The sequence below is a fragment of the Saccopteryx bilineata genome, chromosome 8 (genome assembly GCF_036850765.1).
Source record: "Saccopteryx bilineata isolate mSacBil1 chromosome 8, mSacBil1_pri_phased_curated, whole genome shotgun sequence".
Classification (NCBI taxonomy): domain Eukaryota; kingdom Metazoa; phylum Chordata; class Mammalia; order Chiroptera; family Emballonuridae; genus Saccopteryx; species Saccopteryx bilineata.
The window spans coordinates 82654338-82682012 of NC_089497.1; the positions used below are offsets into that span (position 1 = coordinate 82654338).

Genomic DNA, 27675 nt, shown 5'->3' on the forward strand with positions numbered 1-27675 from the left:
TATGTGCAAATGTAATACTTAATATAGAAAGATCATTTTCTCTGTATAAACAAATAACACAAAGTACTGATCCCAAATAATTTATTCCCAAGGTCATCAGTTTGTACTCACTCACAAAAAGTTCTAATTTTACCATCAAAAGAGCATATATTGATATTATTGAACATTAATGTTGAATTAAAATAGATAGGTAAAATATTATAGGTCAATCTATGGTAACAAAAAGATTTATTCCATAACAAATCCATAACATAACTGCAGTCTTAAAAATAAACACTTGGGTTTTCTTTTATCCATATTAATATGCATTAGACTCATTTCAACTATATATTTTAAAATGACATAATTTTTGTGCTTGAATCATGCCAGCATCCATTTGATCATATTAAATTCTAGAAGATACAATCATTATTTGCAACCACATAATCTCCCACCCTTCACTTCCAATCTTGATTCTGAATGTTCTGGATTGTTATCCAAGTGAGGAATGAACACATATTTGCATGTAACTTTTTACTTCGCTCTTTCTAGGCAACGTCTGAGAACTAAACTTGACAAGGGTCAGCTTTGTGATCAAAGGCAATATTTTCTGAACTGAAACGGTCACTTTGAAATTGGGAAAGCAGAAGAATATGAGTCAAAAAAAATAGTTCACGCAGTGAAAGAAGCTGCTCCTTGATGCCTGGTGCTTTCTCTGCCCTTCAGTGTCATCTCAGAAGGCTGGGTAATAATGGAAAGAATAGAATGAAATCAACCCAATGATATGCCATGTAGTCTAAACACACTATCTCATTTAATTGCCTTATGATATGAGTAAAATATTATTTTAATATTACTGGTGCAAAAATAAAACTCAGAAGAATAAGGAGCTTGCCTAAGGTTATACAGTTTATAAATCTGGAAAATAGAATGTATATCTTGGGCATTTACCTTTGCTTATTCAGTTGGTGATCTAATCCAGTTTCATGGCTTAAATACCATCTTATGTCAACACTTCCAAATATATATATGTATATGACTATGTGTATCTCTCTCTATATCTATACAGTGGACCCTCATCTATTGTGGGGGTTAAGTTCCAGAACCCCACGCAATAGGTGAAAATCCACGAAGTAGCGACCTTATATTTATTTATTATTTATATATTTTTAAGGCTTTATATACCCTCCCCACACTCTTATTAACCTTTCCCACACTCTTATAAACACTTCCTATGCTCTTAAACACATTCTATACTCTTAAACTTATGTCATTTTAACAACATATAAAATTCTATATGGGTCCTCACCAGTGAATATACTACAACTTGAATGATGAAGATGGTGATGAATTAGCTGTGCAGTACTGATGATGATGAAGGTGATGGCGATGAGATGAATGTACTGCACAGCCAGGAAGAGCATTACAGCTCCTCTGAAGGTGCCCCTTCACCAGGCGCTTCATCGGGTGGGGCAGTATCCACACATGCGAGTCTTTGTCTACTCACCTGCTGTATGCTACAGATTTATTTTGATTTAATATTCTCTTAATATATTTTAATTAATAGTTTTTATATTTTTATATTGTTTTCAAATTTGTAGGCTAGAAAATAATTATTTTGCTGCAAAATAATTAAAATAATAAATATATAAAAATATCTGTATACCACAAAAATTTCATGATATAGCAAAAAATCCATGATACAAAATTAGATATATACAATTTAAAAATCTGTGATATAGTCAGACCATGAAAAGTGAACTGCAATATGGTGAGGGTTGACTGCATATCTATCTATCATCTATCTATCTATACACACACACACACACACACACACACACACACACACATATATATATATATCTCAAGCCTAGACCTCTTCCTAGACTCTGGATTCCTTTGTCCAACTGCTTATAAGACAGACATCTCTACTTTGATTCTTAAAAGACTACCCAAACTTAACATGTCCAAAATTGAACTATTGATAATCACCTCTCAAAACCTGCTCCATCCTCAGTCTTTTCTATCACAGTTGGAAGCAACTTAATCCATTTATTATTCTTTTCCATTTATTTTTATGACAAAAATCTTGGAGTCTTCTGAGACTCAAGTCTCACAATTAACTTTCAATTTTCAAAAAAATCCTGTAACTTTCATTGTCAAATAGCTCCAGAAGTCAACCACTTTCTAATTGCCTCTATATCATCATCCTGGTAAAAGGATAGATTATTTCAATAGTGTTGTAACTAGCCTCCTCACTTAAAAACTTGTTTTCCTTATAGTTGATATTGATCCAACAAGCAGAATTATCTTCTCAAAATGTAAGTCTAATCATTTTTCTGATCACAACCCTTAACAGACTCATCATAATCAGAGTAAAAGCCAAAGTCTTTACAAGGGCCTGGAAGGTCCTACATGCTCTGCACCATGTCCTCTCCATCTGTGCCCTCATCTCCTAACACTTGCCCTGCCACTCCCACAACAGAAGCTCCAGCCTCTGTTGCTTCCTTGATGTTCATACCAAGAACGCACTCACTGTAGGAATTTTGTGCTGACTGTCCTTCCACCTGAAGAGCTCTTCCCCCAAACGTACTTGCTCCTTTACCTCCTTCAAGTTTTTCCAACTATTATCTTCTTAGTGAGATTTACTTTGACCATCCAATTTGAATTTAAATTATATCTTCCCTCCTCCATATCCTTCACACCCCTTCTGAGCTTTATTGTTTTTTCATGGCACTTAACATCTTTGAACACATTATATAAATTATTTATCCATTTGTTTATAGTTTATCACCCCTAAAATAGGATATGAGCTCCATGAACACTGGAATTTTTGTGTGCTTCATTCACTATTGTAGCCAAAAGCCTAACATTGAGCCTAGCATCATAAATGTCTTTGACAAAATGAATGACTCAGTCTAACACTAGATCTAGTCAATTTTCACTGTTAATTCTATCTCATCAAACTTTCCAACCTCTTTGTTTGTTTCTCATTAAGGAACATTTTACCTTTACTTTAAATACTTCTGGATTGATTACCACAAGTTCTATAAACATTTATTTGCTCAATTGCAAGGGATTATTCATAAAAACATGCCAGGTTTTACCTAATCTGGAATCATAACATGAATATATATTAATCATCCATTGAATTTTTGTCAGCGCTTTTTTTAAAGATTTTATTTATTCATTTGAAAGAGGAGAGAGAGAGAGAAATAGAGAGAGAGAGAGGGGAGACACAAGGGAGGAGGAGCAGGAAGAATCAACTCCCATATGTGCCTTGACTGGGTAAGCCCAGAGTTTTGAACTGATGACCTCAGCTTTCCAGGTCAACACTTTATCCACTGCACCACCACAGGTCAGGCCTCTGTCAGCCCTTTTTTCCCAAACATTCCTATCTTAATGATTAAATTTTTTATCTTAAATTATTCTCTGGAGATAAGACTGTATGACCAGAGGGACAAAATCAGCAAGAGAAAATGGTGAAGTATGAAAAGAACCTGCTGAAACAATAGTAAAATGAAGAATAAATACAAAGACTAACCAGAAAAAAAATACTTACAGAAGCTCAACAACAAAGATATATGCCTATGACATGGAAATTAATGTTTCAAGATTTGGGTCATGAAAATAAAATCTCTACAAAAGTGTAGAACATAAGAATAAAAGGTATAGGGTAAAAGTCACCTGAAATATTTAGCCTATCAAGTTGCTGGTGAAAGGATCAAGAACTCTCTGAAAAAGCAAGTCAATATCTGTGCAGGAAAAGCTGAGTTGAGAATGAAAAGCAATGAAACTTTATTGAGCTCATCCCACATACACACATTGGGCACTTAGCAACATATTGGTGTTCAAAGAGGTTAAATCAGTTAATTGGGTTCATGAAATGGCCAGAAAGAGAGACTGGATTACATATCATTGCTATCTAATTCTAAAGCTCACTCATGCTTTCAGAAAGCGATACTTTTTCTCTGCTATAGTTCAGTGCAGAAGTTTTTGAATTCAAATGACAAAGACAACTGGGGTACCCGGGGGTAGAGGATTGTTATACCATACTACCTACCTACAGATTCAAAAAAAGCTTTGCCTTTATTTGTCTGAATATCCCATGCCAGGATCCCAATAAGAGGTACTATCTTACTGTTCTTTAGAGACTGAATTCAGGTGCCCCCTGTCACAGCATCACTGATCACCACCAGATGGCATTTATTACCCAGTCTACGCAAACCTACCAGCAGCAGAGGTTGAGAGGAAGTCTTCCACAGCATGGCAACAAACCACTGTGTGAGGCCATCGGAGTGGTCATCAGTCCTCCAAATATTCACTGAGAACCCACTAGGGTAGCTCTCAATCTGCTTGCTATTAGGAATACTGAGCAGTCCAGTCTTCCTCAGGCTTCAGTAACAAAATACTACCACTGAGGTGCTTTGTAAACTACAACAATTCCTCAGAGGCTGAACACCAGGAGTCTGAGATCATGGTGCCAGACTGGTTCACTGAGGTCCCTCTTCTAGGTCACAGCCTTCCCTATGCATCCTTGCATGGCCAGAGAGGAAGAGGTTCTCTGGAGCCTTTTTTGTAAAAACACTATTCCAGTCCTAAGGGCTCTGCCTTCATGACTTGGTCACCTTCCCAAATCCCCACTTCTTAATGTCATCACATCAGGCATTGGGATTTCACATTTGAATTTTCTTGGGGGGGGGGCAGAAACATTCAGTCCATAGTACCTCCCTTTTCTGGAGTTTAAATAGAGTGAGGAAGACAGACAGGAATGGCCTACAAAAGCACAGAGTAGTAGTAGAGAGTGCACCCTTGGGCTTAAGGCAGAGCAGTGAAGGAATAAGGGGCACTGATATAGCCAACTGTAGGGCAGACATGGTGATTAAGGCAGAAGCAGGTCCCAACACACAAATGAAGAGTTAGCTCACAGGAGTGCTGGGCAGGGGGGAGGTGCAGAACGTCAGCCTCTCAGAGAAGGCTCAAGGGCCCGTCCCCGTCAGAGTAGCTGTTTGCGGAACCCAGCAGATAGCCATTTACCAACTGAAGAACAACAAAATAAGAACAGGGCTCCAGAGACCAAGCAGAAGTCAGCTTATGCCTAACTTGTTGCATCTCCAAATTTCAAGAGCTCTTTAAGAACATACTTTACGTCCCTGTGCTCTCAGGAAGTAAGGTGAGATTGTAATGTAGCTATAGCTGTAACTAGTTCCGCTGACATGAGCTTTGAGAAAGAACTGCAGAGGCTGGGAATTAGGAGAGGCCAACAAAGATAGGGTAAAAAATAATTTTTACACTTATTATACTTTTAAATATTTATTTGCAAATTTGACAAACATAAGCAAGTATAAGGAAAATAACTGACTAATTGGCAAAAGACTGAAGTGTTCAAAATATATAAATAATGGTCATAATGGGTCTTGAATGAAAATTATATATGCTAATAATAAAGAAAAAAGGAGACAGAATGGAAAGAATGTGAACAGGGCCACGGAGAAGAGAACAATAAATGAGATAGAATCAGAAATTAGAAAAAGAGAGAGAAAGAGAAATAAGAAATTCCTCTGTCCTTCTCTTTTATAACTACCTATGGACCACTAGACTCCGCTACCTGAAGGCTTCAGTAAACATGGCTGAGGCCATAGATAAGGAAGGGGTGTTTTCCGAATTCTCTCACTGTGCCTAAACAGGTCTGTCCATTCAGAACTGTGTTCATTCTGCTTAATGTTCATTCACCCTCCTGATGACAATGTGACACAACAGATGACTGTTGAACGATGGAGCAAGCCACAGAATCAGATGGCCAGAGAGAGAGACAGACAGACAGAAAGATGGACAATAAATAAAGATAGATTCCAATAATGTGATGCTAACTTTGAGTCACCAAGTTCCCCAAATGAAAAAATAAAATGAACATACTTCCTATACATTGTTATTGGTAAAATATAAAGATTTCAGTCCTTCAGTATTTCAAACTACACATTTAACTGATGGTGCTATGTAGAAATACATACAGTGCTGGAGCTGTGAGATCCCTTTCTGTGAAGTTTATGAGTTTATCATATATTATCTATGATAAAATCAGTCAAGTCAACCGTAATAATTACATTTAGCAATGGTGAATATTTATTTACACACAGTTACGTGTCAGGCTCTGAGCCAAGCACTTCATATACATCTCCCTTTACTCTTCAAAATGTCCCCAAAGTAAGGTGATTCTTGTCTTCTTTTATGAATAAGGAAGGAAGTAGGAGCATAGAGATGCTCAATAACCTGATGTAAAGCTGGCACTCACATAGAGGCCCCTCTGCTAGAGAGTCTCTGCTCTGAATCACTCCCTTGCTGACCCCATTATATGATGCTGCCTTCTGCCCTGCTATACTCAACAGTATTCTGTGTTCATATACAGTGTGTCTGTAGAGTCATGGTGCACTTTTGACCGGTCACGGGAAAGCAACAAAAGAAGATAGAAATGTGAAATCTGCACCAAATAAAAGGAAAACTCTCCCAGTTTCATACCTATTCAGTGCAGTTTGATGTGGGCTCACACACAGATTTTTTAGGGCTCCTTAGGTAGCTATCCCGTATAGCCTCTACAGACTCGTCACTGACTGATGGCCTACCAGAACGGGGTTTCTCCACCAAACTGCCGGTTTCCTTCAACTGCTTATCCCACCGAGTAATGTTATTCCTATGTGGTGGTGCTTCGTTATAAACGCGCCCATATTCACGTTGCACTTTGGTCATGGATTCGAATTTAGAGAGCCACAGAACACACTGAATTTTCCTCTGTACCGTCCACATCTCAACTGGCATGGTCGTGGGCTGCTCCACTGTATACACGGTGTTACGTCATCATCTGCTCATGCACACATGCTGCCACATCATTCTACAGAAACTGGGAGGGTTTTCCTTTTGTTTGGTGCAGATTTCACATTTCTATCATCTTTTGTTGCTTTCCTGTAACCGGTCAAAAGTGCACCATGACTTTACGGACACACTGTAGAGCTTAAAAATATAAACTGCCTTTTTAAAACTTTGACTCATTTGATCCTTACAACTTAGTCTATGAAACAGGCAATGATATGTTGTTCTTTCCTGTTTTATAGGTAAACCATTGAAACTCAGCCAGATTAAGTGCTTCCACCAATCATTACTACACGACGAAGGTAGAACCAGCATGAACATCATCCTACTTCAAGTCCAGGGCACTATCCTCCACAGCAAACCCTTTCCATCCTACTTCTAGGAACGAGCAAGATTTGTTTTCGTACTGTTAAATGACTTGTTGAAGAATCATAATTGAAAAAAGAAAAGGGATCAAAGGTAGAGATATAATTGTCAATTGCCTTAAATTATTACCCCCCCTCACCCCCTTCCATCTCTTTAGATTTGAACAACAATCCCTATATAATAAGGAGCCATAGATTTGCCTATTTGCACTTGACAAAGGAGATTTTTTCTGAAAGCTTGGCTTAAAAATCCAGAATTCAACCATATACCATTTATCTATTATAATTATTAAGAGGAATGTTAAAAGTACTGAAATTACTCTTTGATCATAATTAGCTTGAAAAACAAATGCTGTTTTCAAGATACTCTGATGTATTGATTTTGCTTGATAAACACTGAACCAAAAACCAAATAAAAGTTTTGATCATTTGCAGTTTCCTCCTTCAGTTTTCCTTGTTTCCTTCTACATCTTATTGTGATTTCTAATTTCAACTTATTTGCTTAGGGGTTCCAGGTGGACTTCTCTGAGGGAGCTTTTCATACGTGGATGTGCTGGGGCCTCCTGCTGCCACTGCCCAGGAATCCCGCCCATGTTTGACTCCTGTTTTCTGTGGCTAGTGTTTTAGTCCCTACACGCTCAGCCTCCTCAATACCACTCACTCCACCAACTGTGTGCTCCAGCACACCTGACTTCAAAGTGTGATGTTGCCCCTAAATTCTCCTCCCTTGATCCCCACAAAGACACCAATGTGCAGGTTCTTTTCCTTTTAAGGTTTTAACTGCTCATTACACAAGGGAAACAGAAGGAGGACAGCACTGACCATCGAGAAGTTACACAATGCAGTGTCATTTTCATTTCATATCTAAAGCTCCTGACAGACTTCTGAGGTGGCAAACTGAAGCCTCCAGATAACTCTGATAAACAAAATATAGCAGAAATTCTAGGAAGATTACAAAGTCCACTGACCCCTTAAGTCCACTGGTATTTGAATGGCCTAAGGATTGCTCCTTCTCCAATCTGACTCAAATATAGCCATTTAATCATTTCTGGGCAGGAGACTGGGCATTCTGCTCACCCTGCCCCTGTCTGCCTGCTTTCAGTATACCACCAAGAGTACTGTTACAGACTAAACATTTGTGCCTCCCCCGCAAGTTCATATGGTGAAATCTAATCCCCAATGTAATACTTGGAGATGGAACATTTGCAGTGAGTAGGTCATGAGGGTGGACCCTTCATGAATGAGGTTAGTGCCTTTATGAAAGAGAGCACAAGGAGGTTCCTTCCCCATTCTGTGGCATCCTTACATGGCAAGGCAGGTGTCTATAATGCAGGAAGTAGGCCCTCACCAGACACCTAAATTGCCTTGATCATGGGCTTCCCAGCCTCTAAAAGTATGCAAAAAATTGTTCCGTTGTTTAAGCTGCCCAATATATGATATATATTTTTATAACACCTGAATAGACTGACAAGTTTCCTCACACAGGTCAACGTCCAGGCATCCCTCTCTCTCTCATGCCAGTGATACCATGTTGCTGCCAGACATAGCCTGGGGACAACCAAGTGCTCGAGGGACCGTGTCAGGTACTACAAGCCCCTCTCCTCTCTGGGTTTCCTGTTGAGACATATCACACGTCCCAGTGCAGTTTAAGCATGGGGTGCATTGACACACCATGTCTGTACAAAGCTCACACCAACACCTCACCTCCGATCATGGCCTTGCACACCAGCATTGCTGTTTTCTTCTTCATCCTCCTCCCAGGGAGAAAAGGTTTCTTTCTACCTTCTTGCCTATGGAGTGGACAAATCTTTAGGTTCATTACTTCCCACTTGAGCCCAGAACCTCTCTAGATATCTGGGAGCCAAGGCTCCCTGAGGAAGTACTAGTCAATGCCTGTTGGGCTCCTGACAGCTGGCAAAATTCCTGTGGATCTTGTCCTCAGCAATGGTACCTTTTTCTAGACTGAAAAGTACCATTTGAAAAATTTAAATAAAATAGGTGCATGGAGGGATAATTGGATAGATAGATGATAGATAGATAGATGATAGATAGGTGACAGACAGATGATAGATGATAGATAGATAGATAGATAGATAGAACAAAAAATAAACAGTATGTGCTTCTTTGCCTCAGAGGCAGATTTGTATACTAAAGTCCCATAGGCAGGACATTTGATCAGTTCTATTGCTTCTCAAATAACCTCGCCCAACCACTTCCCTCACAAATAGATTAGGTATAGACAGCTTGTCAGCACAGCAGCTTGTCTGGGGTGGCAATGCAAGAAGACAATGAAACCCTGTTTATAAAGTTTTCTTATAAAAACTGCCAGCGAGTCCAGAGCAGCTAATCTTCACCCTCACTGTCTCCTTCCCATCGGGAGCACAGAGCACAAACAATGCAGTGCTCTCTTGAAGGGAATGGCTGTCACAGGGGCAGGAACCTAAGAAACCATTGCTCACCAACTTCATGCACTGCAAACTTGTTTATTTATTATAATCAGGTCAACAAAATGCCACTATCGGAGCCAGTGGATATTATTTTATTTTGCAGAATCATTCTTCTGGTTGCGTGTAATGAGATTTACCTGATGCTGTCAAAGCTAGCAACTGAGAAGTCTTAAGAATAAAACCCTTTTTGTTCAAAGAGGAACTACTGCAATTCTGCCTTTCCAATGTTTTCATGATTTGAGTTAGAATGGGCGAAGATAAAACAACAAAAAACTTAGTCATGTTCACTAAACCTTGGCCAGAGAAACCTCCCCTCCAACAACAGACCGTTGGAATCAATATATTTTCCTGCAATATTTGCCAGCATGGTAATTAAGAGAGTACCCTTGAGACTGTAGGCATTTGGCGTTTCTTCATGAAAAAGGTCAGTGTGTTAATAAAGAAACGTGACTTCTATTTCTCTTGTGATTTTCTCTTCTCCACCACAGGACTCAAAGACTAGCTTACCTGATGTCCTTATAGCAAACCTGGTTCTATTGTTTTACAACAAAATCACTATTACAAATATGTTTGTGCCTGTGTGTGTGTGTGTGTGTGTGTGTGTGTGTGTGTGTGTATTACAGACAGAGAATGAGAGAGAAGAGGGAATAAGATAGAGAATGTGTTGGGCCACAGCAGTGTTCATCTAAAGAGGTTTATTTGTCATCTTTATTTTTGGTAACATCATTTACATTACAAAAACAGTACACTGGCTTAAGTTTCAAATGTGCAAACCTGCTAATAGTATTCTAAAAAGGGACAATGGCAGGACTGGCAAGACTACCTCTTGCTCCAAATACAATTTTATATTTTGAAATATGATTTACTTTTGGATCGCAGCCAGGCAATTACCATTCACAAATATTTCAAGACAGAGAAATGAAGTGGTTGCTACTAGTCCCATCATTTGGGATTGCAGCTAACAGATTTTACATATCAACTTTTCTGCTATTCTTTTTTAGAAAATACAATAAAATCTTAATATTTCTGCATCTCAGGCCTTATTGTCAGCTCTGCTAATGCTTGAGGCAAAACCAAGTAGGTGGCTCCCTCTGGTGCTGTTACTGGTATTAGTTTTTCTAATCACAACCAGAGATGTAAACCAGATTATCTTGGAAAGGTTAAGTAGAAGCCCTCAGGGCCTGTATTACTAGAAATGTCTCCAGGGATAGAATTCCACCTGGAATAAAAATAGATGAGGCTGACGTCTTTTCTGATATAAGAACAGACATAAATTCTTCCTTGGCCTTTTTTCTTCACTTCATACACGCCAGAGAACCACAAAAGGTAAAAGAAAAGTCATGTTCACTAAACTTTGGTCAGAATTCCCCATTCTTGTTGCTGAAAATGCTAATGCCCCAAGAAAATATTTAAATAGTTATCATGAACCCTGTTGGGCAGATAAAATATATTATGCTCACTTTGTTAAAGATGGGAGCTGCCCACAGGGAAGCCTGTTGCCCAGGCGATATTAGTGTGTGTTGGGGGTGGGCTGTGGGCAGGCAGGATCCTTGTAGCCTGGGGCTTGGTTTTAGGACTAAGCCCTTCCCACCCTTTTTGATGTGGGGCGGTGCAATTCCATTATGCCCCAGATAAGTGACTTTGTATTAGAGACTTCCCTATTTTGTATATTGGATTAAAGGTTTGGATTTCTGCACTATAAAATGGGACAGACTGGGAGCTTGCTCTCTCTCAGTTCCTGAGATTAACATTAGAGGAGAGAGCAGAGAGGAGAGCAGAGAAAGGCCACATGAAGGAGGTCAGGAGGAGCAGCCAAGATGGCAGAGTGTTGAGTGAGAAGCCAGTTTGTGCAGAGTTTGTGCAGGGAGAAGGAAGGAGATGGGGAACAGAGGTGAATAAGTCTGGTGAGCTAGAAACCTTTGATTCTAGGAAACTCGGATAAATCAGTAGCTTTGTGAGCACTGAATGAGTGGGTTCTGGCCTAGTGTGTGTTTTTACTTGCCCACCGGGTGTAAGCTAGGATTAAAGATGATGGCCCACCAGTTTTTGGCTCTGTTGTTTCTTTACTGACTGTCCGAATCCAATGCGAACCTGCATGGGCCAGGTGGCTGTGATAGTGGCCCTGGATACTGGCTTTACAAACCGCCACATGGCCATCAGTCACTGACCCAGGATTCCACTTTGACCAGTAGCCTACACAGCAGTGACGAGAGCAAAACGCCTGTTCCCAGAGGCAACCAAAGGTCCAGAACAGCATCTCTGAATGGTAGTGGGTAGGAGGCTGGCAAAATCTCCTGCATAGCTGTGATCCATAACAGTCTCCGATGACCACTCCTTTCAATATCTGTCCTACCCACAGACAGCCAATGTTTGAAATTCAGCTTCCAGGGCCGTCACAGCAGTATAAAGCCACAGAGATTCTTCTAAGGCAATCTGCAGGCTCTCCTGTGTTGATGTTGTCCTCCTTTCTGCCCAAGAGGCAGTGCTTCCTCCCTGATACATTTCTCTAAAGCACAGCATAGCCTCCACCACCAGCCAGAATGTTAATGCATTATCACTCTGTATGCTGAAAAAACAAGTGACCATATGTAGCCTATGCCAGTGGAGCTGTAACTGTGAAGAACAATGGCTCTGAGTCAACAACAGAATTAAACTACTCCCTCTTGTGAAGCGCTTCTGAATATTTTAAGTGTTGCCTTGAAAGTGTGGGATTATGTGCAAGCATAAACATTAGCTTAATGCAATTTTTTGGTTCGAAATATACCAGAGTTTAAAAATCAGAATTGGAAGGCAGAAAATAACTTTGGGATAAATTTAATTTTTTTCAAGTGTGATTAAAACATGATTGAAGAGGCATACTTTATGTATAATTAAAGTTGCTTTGTAATTAAGAGATTTAAGCATGTATAGAAAATGATACAGCTTAGTTTGGAGGTTTTACAAAGGCGCCCATTAACATTCACTCCCTCGCAAGCCTGTGACTCAAATGCTTTCACATTCTAATGCTGATAGAGTCCTTGAATTTTTTTTAAATCTGTCAATTTCATCATTTCTAAATGCTTTATCTTTCCTTCATGTATAGTAAAATAAAAACAGCCCTATCTCTCTTGCATAAGCTAATACAGGGCTGTAGATTTAATTTCAAAGGCTTTAAAGGATCCTCAGAATCTCGGAGACATGGCTTGACTTTCCATTTTCTTCTCCACTGTGTCTAGCACCATGCCTGACCTAGTATATAAAAAGTATATGATAAATTCTATTACTGAGTAAGCAGAATGTCTGTATTTGTGTGTGAAAGGTTCACATGAAAATAAGAATGTATGGACATTCTTTAAGTGACAGGCTAAGGTACTATAATACATTATTTCATTTAATTCCACAACAGTTCTATGAGGTTGATGTTATCAACCCAATTGGAGAGATACATAAACTAAAATCAGAGAAAAGATAAAGACTACAGAAAATCATCATTTCAATACTAACATAGCAACAGAATCACCTTTTAGGCTAAAGAACGAGGCAAAACAAGTTCTCCACACCGCAGTTCAGCAACCCCTTAAACTCCCCCAGGGCTCGACTTTCGGCATCCCTGTGGGGCCCGGCCCTAAAGCATCCTTCTGGTAAACCTGTAGCAGAAATGGGGGTTTCGTCTCACTGGCAATTTTCCTGGTTTAAACTAATTTTCTGGGCCTTCCCCATCAATACCCATCTAGTCTATGTTTCATGTTGGCTGTTGACATTCATAGTTAGAAGGCTTCTGCAATAGTTCTATGGTGCAATGAAAAATTTTGAATTTGGATTTTGGTTTTAGATACAGAAAAGGAACCATGAAACAGACTGCAGGAATCAGGAAGTATGCATATGTACAAAGGAAAAGAAATTATATTCATGAGGATAAGAAAAAAATGATGCTGAATTTGTCTTCCTGGTGACCAAGAATACACTTCTTGGTGTCTCTCCCCTTTCTCATCTAATCACCATATGAAATACAAATAACCTTTCTAAGAAAAGTAGTTACTTCTCCTTATGCCTTCTCATATCTGGCATTCACTTAACAATTTTCAGTTAGATCACCCAGGTAGATGGACAGATGGATAAAAGATAGATATGTACTGTTTTGTTTTGCAAGCTTCAGTATAGCAGGAGATTTAAAGGATACTACAAAATTAAAGATACTCCTTATACACTCTATCTCCCTGACAGGTTTTTCCCATTCCAGTCACTGTGCCTTCTTTCTGACCTATAGCATCATCACATTTTCAGGGTTGCATGGTAGAGTGAGGGCCCCATAAGGAGCGGTGGTCCTGTGAAGTCATCCTTCTTCAGAGTTTCAGATAAGACTAGTGTGGTAATGACATTCTACAGTGAAGATCCGGATGATTCTCAGTATAGTTTTGACTGGCAGAGTCATCATGAACCAATCCATGAGAAATTATGAGCGTGTTTATGGCATTGTATAGAAAACATGCTCATGCTCTTGTGATTCCTTCCCTGTTCTCATGGTGCTGGTTATTCTAGCCACTGATTCCAAAAACGAGCTGCTGTTTTCATAGAGTGGATTCAAGAGGAGTCAGGAGGGACATATTGATTTCATGTGCAATTTAGTAGAGACAGAGGAATATATCACACTTGAAACGGCACCTCTTAGAACTTAAAAAAAAATTTAAGTGATGAGGACAATTGCTGAGTGTTAAAAGACAGATTAGCACCAACTAGAGCCTTTCTCCCTTAAGCAAATAAGGCATTTGATTATGTGTCCTGTAATCAGCTGATATGAAAATCTGACTGAAGTACTATATTGAAAGGGGGGATGGGAAAGAAGGTATGTTTGGAGAGGCATAGTGTTTCTGGTACTTCCTGGGAGAAGTTGCCCAAGTTAGAAAACAATACATGGGCAGGCTATGGTAAGAAGACTCTCCTCATTTGTTTACATGCAATCAAATAATCTCAAACAAATTTGGTATCAACCAGTGACATTCATAGGCATTCACTCAGAAAGTTATTTTTTTATTTTAAATAATTTAATTTGGCCTGACCAGGCCATGGTGTAGTGCAGCGGTTCTCAACCTATGGGTCGCGACCCCGGTGGGGGCGGGGGTCGAACGACCAAAACACAGGGGTTGCCTAAAGCCATCGGAAAATACATATTTATTATACAATACATTTTAAAATAAAATATGTATTTCCGATGGCTTTAGGAGACCCCTGTGTTTTGGTCGTTCAACCCCCCACCGGGGTCGTGACCCACAGGTTGAGAACCTCTGGTGTAGTGGATAGAGCATTGGACTGGTATGCAGAGGACCCAGGTTCAAAACCCCGAGGTCCCCGGCTTGAGGGTAGGCTCGCCAGCTTGAGCATGGAGTTGCTGGCTTGAATGTGGGATCATAAACATGACCCCATGGTCACTGGCTTGAGCGCAAAGGTTGCTGGCTTGAGCAAGGGGTCACTCACTCTGCTATAGTCCCACCCCACCCCAGTCAAGGCACATATGAGGACGCAATCTATAAACACCTAAGGAGCTGCAACAAAGAATTGATGCTTCTCATCCCTCTCCCTTCCTGTCTGTCTGTCCCTGTCTGTCTCTCTCTCTGTCTCTCTCTCACACACACATAGTTAACAATAATTTAATTTGTCTTCTGGTAGAAACAAGTCTCTTTCTGATGAGTAATATGAATTATTTTCCAAGGACCTGTTTATCTCAGGGTAAATATACAATTGATATTTATGATCTGCAGAGGTCCCATTCCAAATTGCTCAACAGTGTTCCTTTGCTCAAGCCACTGTCTTTGGGCTTCTCATGCCAATAACTTTTGGGCTCAAGCTGGCAACCTTTGGGGTCATGTGGACGATCCACTGCCAGCCTGTGCTCAGAGCCCACAATCAGAGAGGCGACCTCCAAGTCGCCGTTTTATCCACTCTGCACCATCACTGCATGTCAGGCTTTTTTTTTTTTTTTTTTTTTTTTTACTTTTGAAAAAGACTAGAACAACCAATTACCTCTGCTATATGGCCTATTCTTAATTCTTACTGCTTTTGTTCAAGCAATGCTTTGTTTTCACTTCTCCATTTATCCATAACCCAATCTCCTTCAAGTAACAAGTTTTCTCACTAAACATTCTTCAAACTAAAACTTCATTCCTTAAAGGTTCTGGCAATTATTGCCTATAATTCTAAACTAATCATTATTCCACCACAGATACATGTCACACAGTGTGCTGATATAAATATTACTGTCCTGTATGTAAAAGAGATGCAATGAAAACATTACAGGAAGACCAGGCTATTCTGGTCCAGGTGCTCTCATTGTATAAACCAAGAAAGTCATGTCTTATCTCGGCCTCAATTTTGTCTTCTGAAGACTGAGAAGGTTGACCAATAATCATTTAAAAAAACATTATGACCTTTTAACTTTTCAGCTGGAAATACCACTGAATATTTATTGAAAAAATTTCAAGTGAATGATTTGTTTTTACATATAATATGGAATCAAAAATTGTGATTTTTATCATTAGTCATTTAAAATGTGATCGCAATGGGATATAATCTCAACACCCTATGTTATGGTCTGAGTGATTCTCTAAGCCATTAAATAATATTTTTATCTTAAATACTAGTACCTTTAATATTTTTTATGGACAAAGTGACCAAAGTAGAAGATTAAAGTAATTTAATTATTAAAATTCTACTTACTTGCAGCAATATGATATCTCTAATTTATGCATTGCTACACTTTGTATTAAAAGAGAACTTCAAGAATACATAGTCAAGAAAAAGGGTTTTCTTCATACTTTGTAAATTAACTAGCTTTATGGCAAACAGGTGGGTGAGAGAGAACACAGTGTTTTCTTTGTGGTGACTCCAGCTACAGTGAGAGAAGGAAGAATAGCAAACCTCTGAAGAGCTTGTTATTCATCAGAAAGTAAGTACCCAGCTTTCTGACTACTTAAGAGTAGTGACAATCTTCAAATACAATACAGAGAAGAAACACTGTTGTCTGTGGAATTGCACAGTAAGAACTGTCAAATATATCACAAATACTAGCATCTGACTGATCCAGTCCGAGGCTCCTCTTCCTTTTATTCATATTTCCTTTAAAATCAGTGGTGTGTGGTTGAATAATGATAAAACAAACAAACAGATTTCATTTTTATCTACCAATTTTTTTTCTGCTCTTTACTGATGACTCTCTTTTAAGCAGAATGCTTATATATAGTGATAACTCCCTGTGAAAGTTTTCTTTGTTCTTAAGAAAAGTGCATTTTCTTCTTCCCCTTTTCCAGTTTTACATTCTTTATTTGCCTTTAATTTGTTCAATAATTCTTCTCATCTCATATATATGAGGCGAATGGTTCTAAATCTTATTTGTTCTGTTGAAAACTTCTGTATCGCTTGGAGTTCTTTAAAGAACAAATAAGATGTCCATGTGTAAGCCTCAAAAAACTTGTAAAAATCTCAAAGCTATGCAATATACAGTGGTACCTTGACACACGAGCGCTTTAAATCACGAGCAATTTGAGAGACAGCAGTCGCTAGCGGGATTTTTTGCTTTAAGTCACGAGTGGATATTTGAATGAGCTTCCACCACCTTCCACTAGATGGCCTGCTGAACATTCTGAAAGGGAGGAAGAAACAAACTTCCATAGAAAGGTTTTTGTTGAAACAGTCTCTAAGCCAGGGGTAAAATATGTATTTCCGATGGCTTTAGGCAACCCCTGTGTTTTGGTTGTTCAACCCCCACTGGGGTCGCGACCCACAGGTTGAGAACCGCTGCTCTAAGCGAAAGCGAGACAAGTGTGGCAAAAAAGCCATAAGTCAGTGAAGAAAATGATGATTAAGCAAAGTAAAAAAATAGCAGTTATGTTTAGAGATAAAGTTACATATCATATGTAGTGTGTAAGTTAAAATTGTAATTAAATGTGGCGTTAAGTGTGTAGAGAGTAAGTTACGTTCAGCGATAGCACACAAAATGAAAACCTCCGCCAGCATTCTTGCCTGACCTTGAAGGTAAATACACTTCATAAACCAGTTTATTTCTTTACATTCTCTCTTATTATGTATATATGTCTGTATTTGTAATTTATAAAGTACATTTTCTTATTTAAGAGCATGTAAAACAAAAGATTTGTGTAGTTTTGGGGGCTCAGAATGGATTAATTGCATTCCCACTAAGTTAAATGGGGAAATTCAATTTGACACATGAGCAAATTGAGTCACGAGCTCAGCCATGAAACGAATTCACTCGTGTCAAGGTACCACTGTACAATAAATCTTTATATATATACTAGGTAGGTTTACATTATAAATACACAAAACATAATTTATTCTTATATTATTATGTATTAATTATTGTATTATTTTCCATACAAACAACCGTAAACCTACATTTGCCTCACCCTGAAATATATATCTTAAGATTTACCAGTTTAAAGTAACACCTCTTTATAATTACAATTTGTATAAAACACATTTGGCCCTGGCTGGTTGGCTCAGGGTGGAGCGTCGACCTAGAGTGTGGGGGACCCGGGTTTGATTCCCGGCGGGTACATAGGAGAAGTGCCCATTTGTTTCTCCACCCCCCCTCCTTCCTCTCTGTCTCTCTCTTCCCCTCCCGCAGCCGGGGCTCCATTGGAGCGGGGATGGACCGGGCGCTGGGGATGGCTCCTTGGCCTCTGCCCTGGGCGCTGGAGTGGCCCTGGTCACGGCAGAGCGACGCCCCGGAGGGGCAGAGCATCGCCCCCTGGTGGGCAGAGCATCGCCCCCTGGTGGGCGTGCCAGGTGGATCCCAGTCAGGTGCATGCGGGAGTCTGTCTGTCTCTCCCCGTTTCCAGCTTCAAAAAAAAAAACAAAACAAAACAAACCCACACACTTAAATATATTATTATGAACATTGTTTACTACTGATTATTTTTAAAATTTTATTTATTGATTTCACACAGACAGGAATGGGGAGAGAGAGAAACAGAATCATTCATCTATTCCTGTATGTGCCCTGACTGGAGATCAAACTCGCAACCCTCGCATATCAAGCAATGATCTAACCAACCAAGCTACTGGGCCAGGGTGATCACTAATTACCTTCACCAAAACAGTTCTGAGAGCCGAAAGGCACTTCTAATTTCAATTAGTCTAATTATACATTTTAAACATAGAAACCAAGGCCCATAGAGCAGAAGTGAATTACATAGGAAATGACACGAATAGTTATTAGAAGAGTCTGCTCTACAAATAGATAGTCTCTTGATTCCTGATCTTGTGCTTCTTTTCATCGCACTGTATCATTAAATTCTTGGTTAATAACCATGATTGCATTAGAGAGTTTAAAAAAAGAGGACACATATCATTTAAGTTGCCATTTCTTTCACTCTTAAATTGTTTTTAACCTTTAACATCTCTGAATCAGGATGCATTTTAAAATTCCTTATAGCCAAGCAGTAATGGAGGCACAATTGCCATTGACTTTCCATGGAAAAATTGGGTGTATTTATTACTCTTGCCACGACCAGACAACTACCCCTACTGATATTTCAGAACAATTTAAGAAAGAAATATAAAATCTGGTTGTTGTCTGAAAAATCTTCAACTGTCACATTCTAGTATCAACAAAACACCAGCATCACACCTTTCAGAAGATACCAGGTGCTTGGAATGAAATCCTGCAGACAGTCCTGGAGTCCTCTTAAGAAATGGTGTATCCTCAACATGCACAGATCATTGTCAAAAAAAAAAATGCAGATATAGATGGCTCTGAGTCAAACAAAAATTATTGAGATGAATAAGAACTTGATTAGGACAAAGTTTTTTGAATTCTTTTTCTAGTATATGTGCTGCCAAAGTGAGCAGTTTTTTGAATTCTTAAAGCAATGTACTTGTTAATATACTTTTTTATACATGTAAAAAGATTGATATAGTAAAAAAACTACATTCACTTAACTCTAAATGGCTTTTTATTAAATTATAAAATAAACATCTAAGTGGTAGAAAGCATTTATAATGATTTTACTGGGGTTCTTTCTAAAGTCTATATAAAATAATGATGCATCCTGTAATCAATGGTTCCTTAGTTTGGCACTAAATATGGTATATTAAGTATATAATTAAACATTTTATTCCTTGAGAGATGCTTCAGGAACTTGCAATACTTCAGTTAGTGCTGCAAACCATAATTTTTTCACAGTTGATTGTTGAATACGAGATACTGCATAGGTCCAGAAGAAAGAAGTTTAGAAAAATGCTTAGAAAACATACTCCTCTGGCAGTCTTCACTTGATACAAGATATCCACTAAAATGCAGATCTATTTCAAACCCAACTTTACTATGTTTTCACTTTCAAATTTACCTTCTATTAAAAGGAAAAGAGAAGCATCTGTTTCTGACCCTAACCACAGATGGAGTTCCTAAGTATCATTTCAAGTTTGATTCAGAAATCAGAGCCCTCCCGATCACAGGAAGGGAGGCAAGAAGTCCTGGTCAGAGGTGGTTTCTATGATGCAAACAGCTGTAGGCATGGAGCATGAAAAAAGAGCATTGGATAGACGTCAAGATGAAAAACTCAAAATGTGTTCTAAAATGCTGATAGTAAAGCAATGGTAGAGCCACTGTCCATCACAAAATTTGCTTTGAGACAAAGAGATATCCTATCCATTCTTTTCTAGTTCATGGTTCTTTGATAATGTGGCTTTGGTATAAAGTTTACTTGCCTCTTTATACTGGAGAGAAAGTTATCAAGTACAAATGAGGTTACTGAGATTCTAAAGCTAGAGAAGAAAAAATGTTGAAAAACAATTGCTTTGTGAGCACAGAGCAAAATATGTATAATGAATTCACCTTATTTAAACTTTCTCTACCTTCCCTCCATTAGTTTCCGTCTGCCTACCAATTACAATGTGTATCTCCATTGAAATGACTCAAGTACCACTGCTATCTTTTTTTCTCTGAAATCCCATTGCACATACTGATGGGAACATAATTTGGCAGTTTATTGCACACAATATTGTCTGATATCTGAACATATATTCACTCAGGAAAATGATATTTACTGAGTGATAGATGACAGCCTTCATTTGTTTGCATATGCATATATACATGTACATATATGTATATATTCTTCCTCTTTCCAAAAATAATTTGAAACAGCTTATGATAAAAAACCCAAACACAATCAAATCTTGAAGCAAAGTTTAAGTTAAAAACTGATTCAAATAATGAAGCATGGTAAATAGAGATGGTTAAAAACCCCTTTTTCAATTGAACACCAAATTGGCTGTGCTTTTATGAAGTCATACAAAAGAATAAGAATAAAGTTTTCCTTGTTAAAAATAAATAAATAAATAACCTCATAATATTGCATGAGAGATGCTCATTGCCATGTGAGCTAAAAACTAGATCCCTCACTTAGATCTTCTAAGTAAACAGTTATCAAAAGCAGAGGGGTAATTTTAATTAGGGCATAAATGAAATTAAATTCTTCTTTATGTCAGTAATTGGCAAAAGAGTTCAGTCATTTCTCACATTATTCCTGAATTATGATTGAAAGATCACATGATGAACACAGATGATCTATTTAGTTAGTAAGGAGGAAATCTGGTTTATCTATGGTTGTTACATGATGTGGCTTTAAGATGAAAAAGTAGGGTTTTAGATTTAGACATGTAATGTAATATAATTTAGTATTTATAATTATTCTCTCCAAAGATCATTTCCGCCTTTTCTGATTCTCTAGATATATATTTTTTTAATCTCTGGAACATCATGAAAATAGTCATTCTACATCAGAGATATGTATAGAGTTTATGCCCGTAAATTCAAAGACCACTTAATTTGTATGTGTGTGCGTGCGTACACATAAGCACACAAGCATTAAATTATAATATAGGCAACCATATTCTAAAAAATTTGATAAAGACAGGACATAATGTTTATGGTATACTCTGTCAGGTACTCTAGGTTACAGCTATTACCACCTTTCTCCCAGTTAACAAGAGTTTTGATTTTGTTTACATGGGACATTGTCCACAGAGAAAGCAGACCTTTCTGCCAGCCAAGGGGAAAAACCATGATTGATCAAAACCACCACACAATGCACTTTCTCTTTGCCAGAGATTACAAGTGGGATAGGTCATGGTTTCAGTTGATCAGTTATAAAGGAGTCTGCTGATAGCTCTTAGAAAATTCTTCTTCCTCTTTCCATGAGAAGAGAATGCTTCCTATCTTTTTGGTTTGAGTGGGACTATTTGAAAAGGTGATGATTGCCTCTGTGGTAAGCACATTATCTTCTTCCAAGATGGGAAGCCAACAGAATTTTAGCAAAGCTATCTCAGAGCCTAACATCCTTGAACTACTGAGTGAAATAACCCTGGACCAGTATACCTCCAGAATTCTTGTTCTGCAAGATAATGAAAGTACATATTTATTGTTTAGGCCTGTAATTGGGTATTATTCTGTTATATAGCAAAAAAATGATAACATATCTTGTATTTCTATATTCTACACAGAACTGAACATTCAACAAACTCATAAAGAATGATACAGAGGGTAAGAAATTAAAAAACAAAAAACAACTTTGTACTCAATCAGACAAGATCATTTACCATCACAGCAATGTTGACATATCTTTGTAAAGGAGAATTTTTTCCTATAGTGGTAGCCAATAGTACTTTTTTTTTTTTTTTACCACACTGAGGTAAATAATTAATCTGTATAATTTTAAGTTATTATAGCCTATACTAAAACATCTGTATTTAAAAAACATTATTTAACCTAATGCCATCACTAGTGTGTGCTGTCTTTCTAAATATAAGCATTAGAGAAAGAAATATGAAAAGAATAGATCTGCATTTTTATCTCCTTTGACATTTCTCATGATTGACAACTTTCTAATTTGTAAGTATGAAGAGCAAATGACTGTTTTACTCAATATACTAGAGATGAGGTGTTGTTCTACAGAGCAAGATGCCTCCATTCTGCTATTCAGTTATTTTCCAAGTAAAATATCATCTAGAGGGAAACCAATCACAGTACTATCATAGTTATTTTATCAATATTTAGTATGTGGCAAAATCATATCTACTCTCTATTATGGCTATTTTTTTTCTTTTTTAAAGTAGTTAGGTGAATATTACATACTCACTTATCCTGTCATAGTAGCAAACACTTATAGTTTTCAAACACAGTCATTTCTTGTTCTGTCAGCTTCTGATTTTTCCCAGAGTACTGGTATGCCACACTCAAAATACATTCCCCAACCTCTCTTCTCCCCAGAAGTGGCCATCTGACACAGCATGGAAGTGATAATAAAATGATAGTCTCTGGAGAATGTCCACGTCGCAAAATAAAAGACAAAATGCTCAAGAAAAGGGCTGTTCGGCTCTTTTCTGTCCTTCTTTTTCTTTTCTTTCCTTCTTTTTTTTTGAAAGCAATTTCATAGAGTTCTCTACCATTTATTAAGCAAAAAAACCCCAAACAAACAAAAAAACATATCCCCACCACAATTGCAATGCAAAGAAAAATGAAGAGTAAAAAACAGGGAATTGCCTTCTTTTGACTCTAGAGTAGTCATCGTCAACCCAGGATAATTTTACCTCTAAGGGACATTTGACAATGTCTAGAATATCCTTGGTCATCATAACTGGAGGAGTGAATGGGCGTGCTACTTGTATCTAGTTAGTAGAGACCATAGGTGTTGCTAAACATCTTATAAGGTACTGGCTATTCCCCCACAACAAAGACAAAGACTTATCTGGCTCCAAATGCCAATATGCCGAAGTTGAGAAATCTTAGCCTAGATAGAGTACTCTGTGATCTCTTTGGAGGCCTAGAAGGCAGACATGATGCCAAAGGCACAACAGCAATCTATGACCATGAGAAGAAAAGTACCAAAATGAGAGAAGCAGCCGATTCCTTGATTAAATGTATAAACAACTGTTTTTTCAGTTGTTTAAATGTAAGATAAACCCTTATGTGCTTAATCCACTGTCAGCCATGATTTTTGTTGCCTCATAGTCAAATGTATTTATGAATAATACATTTAATATTCATTAGTGGTCTACTTTATGTTCAGATATGGGGCTATGCATTCAGAATGAAATGATAAATCAGATATGGTTTTTGACCTCTGGGAACTTACTATTAAATGAGGATGCCAAGTATAAAAAAGTGTGAAAGATGGACTACTCTTTTATAAATAATGTCTTGTTGAAGCTCAGAGTAAGAATACAGGAAAGAAGCAGAGTGATGGAGAAAAGCCTACTCTAAGGAAACAAAATATTCTCTGACCCTACAATTGCTGTGTGAGCATATGTGTGTATGGGGGGGGTGGTAGGCAGTGGATAGTAATCCATGAAGAAATATTAGCAGAAGCAAAGCACAGAACCCTAAAATGGCTTATACTATTGGGGAAAGTAGTAAATAAGTATTATGAATGGAATAATGAGTAAATTTGGGAGAAGGTCAGGTGCAAGGCACTTAATCTAAAAAAGAAAGCTGTAGAGTAAACTGAAAATGGAGTTGAATGCCATCAGTGTCTGGCCTGTAGCATAGAAGCTATAAGGAACCGCTGGCCATTGTTAATAAGAGATCTGCAAGAACTGACCCATGGTTTAGGGGGGAAAGGTAAGTTTGGTGACTTGGACTTGAGGGATTCCATTTACAAAGAATTCAACTATAACTGACGAATCATAGAAATTAATATAGGTATCTTCCCAATCTAGTTTTTCCCACTTTTTTTCCAATCTAGTAAGAAGGAAATAGATATCAAACTTCACTTTAAAATGTGTACAACAAAGTGTATTGTTGTACTGTTATGGTTTCAAACCTTACTGTTAATTCCAATTATGTTTTGCTTAAAAAAACTATAAATTAGTATTTGTTAGGTAATTCATAAAATAATTTCCTTGTATAAAAGTAAAATGTGTTCTAGAAATAAACTATTACTTGGTTTAGCTTAAAAATGTTAAAAAAATTTAAGCTCAGAGAATGTATTTTTATATCTCTATTCTCTAGTTATAGTTATTTACTTACCCTGGGGGAAAATTCTAAATAGATAAATTTAAAAAATAACCATGTGGAAGTAATAAAAATAGAATAAAATATGAGATGTTCAGGACTAGAAGAGACTTTAGAAAGTCAGGGAAGTCACTCAGTCAGGCAAAATCATCAAGCCTTCAAACACTCTACCTGCAGCAAATTGTTCTCAACCTACCTTTTGTGAGTTTATATTCCAGCTTCAATTTCAAACCAATCCAGACATTTCTATTATAGAATGTTATATCTAAATGTAAAAGGAAATTTTCACAAAATGAAACATACTAAGGGAATAAAGATAACATTGACAGGAAGTACCTCGGGAATGGAAGGAGGCAGGCTATGGGGAAGGCAAGGCGAGGGGAGGGGAGCAAAAGAGTGCTTTCTTTACCCCACAGTGCAGGAACTGGCACATGAAGTCGCTGAAAGACTGGCTCTCTCAATTTCTGCTTATGTTAAGAGGATTGGAAAGACTAAGTGTAGAAGAGCAGGCTTACAGAAAACAGTTACTTCTTTTAATCAAACCATGTAATCAGAAGGCCTGAGTAATGATTAACTTCCACTTTCTCTGTGAATCACTCAATCACTCAGCAGTGCAGATAGACTTAGATTCATTGTCTGCCAAGGGCACAGTAAATAATGTTTTTGTACTTAACATTTAATATTTTAAGTATGTGCATGGCCCTTGCTTCTGAGCTCATTTCAAAAAGCTAATGTTCTGCTAGGTTGTAATGGCTGATTGAAATGCCAAGACATTTTTATAGGTTTTACACTCAAACACATGTATCCACACCTTTCCTCAGTGGTATTTTTACATCTGTGATCCTATTTGTAATTAAGCACAATTGATTTTTGAGAAATACATTATGACCTTGTATTTTTCATGTACAGCATGAGAATTTATACAGAGAAAATAGACTACTGTAGTTTCAGTATAAAAAGAAGTGAGTATATTAAGCACCTGTACAAATGCAGAGTAATAGACACAAGGTTAGCTAGGTATCTAAAATTCATATTTTTAAGTCCTACATGTATCATTATAGTCCTGGAAATGAAATAAAAAGTAGTATAAATACCCTCCTGGAGGCCAACTGCTCATGATTTATAATAATCACAGATGAATCAAATTTTAGACACATAACTTCCCTCGTCTGTAGAAAATATTAAGAACCTCCTCTGGAATAAATTATTCCCAATTTTAAATTCACTGCAGGTGGTTTTTCATTTCTACTTACAAAGCATAGGGCTGGACAATCAGGAGCCAGTGGAGAGTGTTTTAAATGTTTGGACTACCTTCTCTTCCCGAAGGGGTTTATTGCCCAATGATATAAATCTAGCCGTTGCTCATCGCGGGGTATCTAGGGAGTGACATCTTGACTCGAACCACGCAGATCTGAAAATCACTTCGCAGGAAATGTGGGGAAGAGCAACTTTCTCATCCCTTCAAACTAAGAGGAGGAACCAGCCCCTGAACTAGCCCGAAGGCCTGGCGAGAGCGAAGGCTGAGGGCAGCTCGTCCGCGCGCCGCCCGGGCTTCAGGCAACGGTTTTCTTCTGGAGGCGGCATTGTTCCTCCATCTGTTCAGCCTCGGTATTTCCCAGGAAACCCTCCCCGCCCGCTCTTTGCCGTATTTCTTTGGTACCTCTCTGCCGGAGGCTCGGCTCTCGGTCTCGGTGTCCCCGGGCACAGCTCTGGGGTGAAGAGCTGCAGGGACGGGGGCGCCGCTCTAAGGCGCTGGAGGCGACTGCACCCGTGCGCCCGGCTCGGCGGCGCGCGCCTCCCGCTCGCTCCCCCCGTCCTCCGGTCTCTCCGGCTCGGACGGGCTCTCCTGGCCTCGCGTCCCCGATCCCGCCCGCCTCTCCCGCGGTCGCAGCTCACCAGCTCCGCGCGCTCGGCGTCGGCCGCCCGGACCTCGGCGCGGGCACAGGACGCCCCCAGCCTGCAGGCCGACCGTAGGGCTGGAAGGGTCAAGGCGCCCGGGGCGGCGGGAGGAGGGGCGCGGAGAGCCGGGGCCGGCGGGGGCGCGGGGGACGCGGCGCGGGGGAGGCGGCGGAGAGCCCGAGACCCGGAGACGCATCTGTTCTGAGAGCGCCAATCGAGAGAGGACACAGCGGGCAGGAGTGGAGAAGAGCAGGAGGGGTGGGCAAAACGGGCAATTTGCAAACTGCCAGGGCGAGAAATGGTGAGCGGAGGAGGAAGAGGGTTGGAGGAAGAGAAGACAAAATAAGGGCAAGTTCCCACCTCTCTCCAAAAGGTCGAGTCTGAAAACGCGTCCCCTGCACGGGGAGTTAACTAGGGACTGGTCGTGGAGTAAAGGGTGGGTTTAAAAAAGAATTAAGTATCGTGTAGTTTTTCTTGCACTAGACCCAGCTCCATCTCGCTCAACTCTGCTGAATGACCCTCCAAAAAAAGGAATTGGCTTTATGGAAACACGGAAGCTGAATTTCCTCCACAGTGGACTCTTCTTGAGGTTCTCGTTTGGGTTGAAATGAAAATAAGTGTTTGGGGAGTTCCGTGAACCTTAGTGCTACAGAAACCACCCAGTTTATTAAAGTTCTTTTTTTTTTTTTAATTTTAATTGCTTTTATTTTCGTCAGAGGATAGAGGTGAGGGGTTGACACTGAGAGATGTTTAAGACAGCAATCTAGGTAGTAGTATTCTTCAAAAAGACAAAATGGGTTTCCTAAAACAGCTGAAAGGCGACGTGGAAACTCAGTTCCTCGGTTGGGAAAAAAAGAGAGAGAGAGAAAGAGAGAGAGAGCAGCATTTAAACTCTACCAGACGACTAAACCTCCAGCACCACCACCCCTATTGGAACTGGAAAAGAGCAGGGCAGGGTGGATGGAAGGTGGGAAAGGAGAGAGAGACAGGGAGTAGGAAATTCTCGGCAATCCCTGGGATTAAGATAAACGCCAGAGCTCGGCGGACGCAGGAAGCTCCCTTACCTTTCTCTCTAAGCCCCGTTTGCACCTGATCTGCAACCATAAATACTTCGAGATGC

General features: G+C 39.0%; 1 protein-coding gene across 1 annotated transcript in view; it reads right to left on the minus strand.

The window, feature by feature from the left end:
* NLGN1 (neuroligin 1) overlaps positions 1-26591 on the minus strand; it is a 999306-nt gene extending 972715 nt beyond the window's left edge. Inside the window, exon 1 of the mRNA XM_066241521.1 lies at positions 26553-26591. The gene's annotated coding sequence lies outside the window, so the exon portion shown is untranslated. The remainder of the gene's footprint in view (positions 1-26552) is intronic.
* Between the last annotated feature and the right edge of the window lie 1084 nt (positions 26592-27675).